We start from the raw sequence: 3,797 nt of genomic DNA on the forward strand, positions 1-3,797 counted from the left end.
TTAACCCATTCAATGCCATGGAGCGCTTTCATATTCATTCTGCTTGCTATCTGGCAATTTTCTACAGCTTCAGAAACTCATTTGGGGGATTAAAATAGTGAAGACTCTGGCCATTAACCTTCTAACCTCCATAGACCTTTCGTAATGTAAATAAAATCATCTAATATCCAAAACTCATGATAAAAATGCGGCTCGGTACTGAAGGGTTTAGTTTTTATCACGCCTTTGTTCTTAATCAATGGTATACTGTGCCTTGTAACTCTGTGAGGTTCCGAAGCTGACTTATTACAGATCCTCATTAGCCTGTGTGACATGAGCGGGTCCATTTACTGTGCTAGGTGTCCATAGAAAACTGTTAGTGTAGGATGGACCTCTGAGCATGTGGTTTAAGAGAATAGCTACACACACACACACACACACACACACACACACACACACACACACACACACACACACACACTCTCTCTCTCTCTCTCTCTCTCTCTCTCTCTCTCTCTCTCTCTCTCTCTCTCTCTCTCTCTCTCTCTCTCTCTCTCTCTCTCTCTCTCCTCTCATCTTCTGTGTGTGTGTGTGTGTGTGTGTGTGTGTGTGTGTGTGTGTGTGTGTGTGTGTGTGTGTGTGTGTGTGTGTGTGTGTGTGTGTGTGTGTGTGTGTGTGTGTGTGTGTGTGTTCTTTACACGACTCGTTTGACCCATTACTTTCTTTTCGTATTTTCTTCTCGTGTGTCTCTTTCCTATCCTTGTCGTATTTGCTCTAGTCTTTGTCCTTGTTTTTGAGCTCACCATCCTCTTCTATCTCCTTATCATCTCTCTCTCTCTCTCTCTCTCTCTCTCTCTCTCTCTCTCTCTCTCTCTCTCTCTCTCTCTCTCTCTCTCTCTCTCTCTCTCTCTCTCTCTCTCTCTCTCTCTCTCTCTCTCTCTCTCTCTCTCTCTCTCTCTCATACAAGCAGGAACTGAGTCAAACAGGAATGAAGATAAAGTAGCCAACACGTTCTTAATCAGACTCGCCATACATCACGGTGACCTGCAGACGGGCCGATAACACCTGAGGCTCGGTCACATTATCGCTACTTTAAATTGGTGGCCCTGGGGAGTAATTGCCTGTAGCTCATTAGTGACAAGTGGTGACGGTGATTAGAAGCCATTGGAAGAGAGAGAAAGAGAGGGAGGATAACTGTGTGTGTACGTGATTGTGTTAGTACGTGTGTGTGTGTGTGTGTCGTGTGTGGGTACAGTTGCTCGTTGGTGTGACGGCTTTATGTTTGCTTATTGGCTGCTAGTGACACGACTTCCTGCTTGATGGAATAGGATAATCTTGTGTTTCTTTCAACTGAGTGACTTTGTATTGCCTCTGTTGCGGTGGGTCTGCTTGACTATGTTAGAGAGAGAGAGAGAGAGAGAGAGAGAGAGAGAGAGAGAGAGAGAGAGAGAGAGAGGAGGGGCCAGAATACAAGTAATCTTCACAGCCTTCACAGATTTGCCTTCACACAGACACACACAGCCTCTCTTTTATAGCCTCTCCTTCACAGCCTCTTCTTCACAGCCTCACCTCCTTAGCATTTCCTCCACAGCCTCTCATTCACAGCCTCACCTCCACAGCCATACCTCCAAGGCCTCTTATTCACAGCCTCACCTCCACAACATCTCCATAGCCTCTCATTCACAGCCTCATCTTCACAGCCTCACCTTCACAGCCTCACCTCTACACAACACAGCCTGGCCGCGCATCCACGCATCCCATTCCTCACTCTCCTAATTGCAAGACTCGTGTGGATGTCACCTCTTGAATTACAGCTGCACTCCTGCTGCAATTACCTTCCTAACAATGCACTCTCTGCCCCCAACCACTATTACTACCACCACTACCACCACCACCACCACCACCACCACCACCACCACCACCACCACCACTACTACTATTACCGCCACTTCCACCTCTATTCCCACTACCACTACCACCACCACTACTACCACTGCCACCTCCACCACTACCACTGCCACCACTACTGCCACTACTATTACTCTAATTACTACCACCGCTACTACCACTACGTCCATCTCCTCCTCCTCCTCCTCCTCCTCCTTTTCTTCTTCTTCTTCTTCTTCTTCTTCTTCTTCTTCTTCTTCTTCTTCTTCTTCTTCTTCTTCTTCTTCTTCTTCCTCCTCTTCCTCTTCCTCGTCCTCCTCTTCACTCCTTTACTTAACCTCCTCAACCTCCTCCTCCTCCTCATCATTATCTTCCTCTTTATTTTTCTTCTCCTTCTCGTCTTTTTGATTGCTCCTCCTCCTCCTCCTCCTCCTCCTCCTCCTCCTCCTCCTCCTCCTCCTCCTCCTCCTCCTCCTCCCACCAGTGAGAAGTTGGAAGCTTCTTGTAGTTTTGGTGAAAAGGATGAAGAGAAGGAAGAAGAGGAGGAGGAGGAGGAGGAGGAGGAGGAGGAGGAGGAGGAGGAGGAGCAGGAAGAAGGAAAGAAAAAAATGGGTAAAAGGTGACGATAAGAATACTTAGAAGCAAAATTAGACAAAGGGCATGATAATGAATAGGATAAGAACAAAAGAGAGGAAAAATAGAAATAAACCGACCAAGATATAATTGAATGCATAATTTATAAAAGAAATTAAAAAAAAATAGCTTGAGAGAAGATGGAGAAGGAAATAAAGGGAACAGGGAGAAGGGAAAGGAGAAGGAAGGATAGAGTAGGAAGGAAAAGGTGAGAGAAAAGAAAGATGAGGACAGAGGGAACGAAAAAGAATGAAAATTAGAATAAAGGAAGTAAGAGACAGATGGAAGAGGAAAGGAAAGGAAATAAGAATGAATTAGAGAAGGAGAGAAATATGTAGGAGGAGAGAGAAAGAAATACAATGGGAAATGTGAAGGATGAAAGAGTTGTGAGAAAGATGGAGAGGAAAGAAAAGGAAATAAGAATGAACAGAATGAGGAGGGAGAGAGTAATAGGAGAAAGATGAAAGAGGAAAGATAAGGAAACAAGAAGGAAAATGAGGAGAAGGAAAGAGAAGGGTGAAAAATGGAGAAGGAAAAAAATAAACAACAAGGAAAGGAGGAGGAGGAAAAGTGAAGGGAAAAAGATGGAGGTATGATAGAAGAGAAAGAAAATGGAGGAGGAGAGAAATGAAACAAGGAGGAAAAAGGGAAGGTAGAAGAGAGTTTGGGAGGAAGGAGATGGATGAAGAAGTGAAGGTGAGAAGGATAAGGTAGAAGAGGATTTGGGAGGAAGGAGATGGATGAAAGAGGGAGAGAGGGAGAGGAAAGTGAGAAGGTACAAGAGGGTTTGGGAGGAAGAAGATGGGATGAAGAGGGAGTGAGGGTGAGGAAGAGGGCAGGTCGAGAGAGGAGGCAGGCAGGCCACGAGGCTGAAACAACCGGTCCTGCACAAGAGAATGTTAATTGACGAGAGAGGAACAGTGTGTGGGGGTCTTGGGATCAGCCACCACCGAGTGTTATCACCACCACCACCACCACCACCACCATGATATCTATTCCATCACCACCATTACCAACATCACAATTATAAAATCCTTCCACATCATCTTATCTTTATTTTTATGCAAGAGGGAAACAAGCCAAGGAGGAAAAAATAATAAAAATAATACCCACTTTAAATGCAAGTTTCCTAAAAGATCAGTCAAGAATTTAGTGGTTTCTCTCTCTCTCTCTCTCTCTCTCTCTCTCTCTCTCTCTCTCTCTCTCTCTCTCTCTCTCTCTCTCTCTCTCTCTCTCTCTCTCTCTCTCTCTCTCTCTCTCTCTCTCTCTGTGTGTGTGTGTGTGTGTGTGTGTGTGTG

Source organism: Portunus trituberculatus, chromosome 40 (assembly GCF_017591435.1).
Source record: "Portunus trituberculatus isolate SZX2019 chromosome 40, ASM1759143v1, whole genome shotgun sequence".
NCBI lineage: Eukaryota > Metazoa > Arthropoda > Malacostraca > Decapoda > Portunidae > Portunus > Portunus trituberculatus.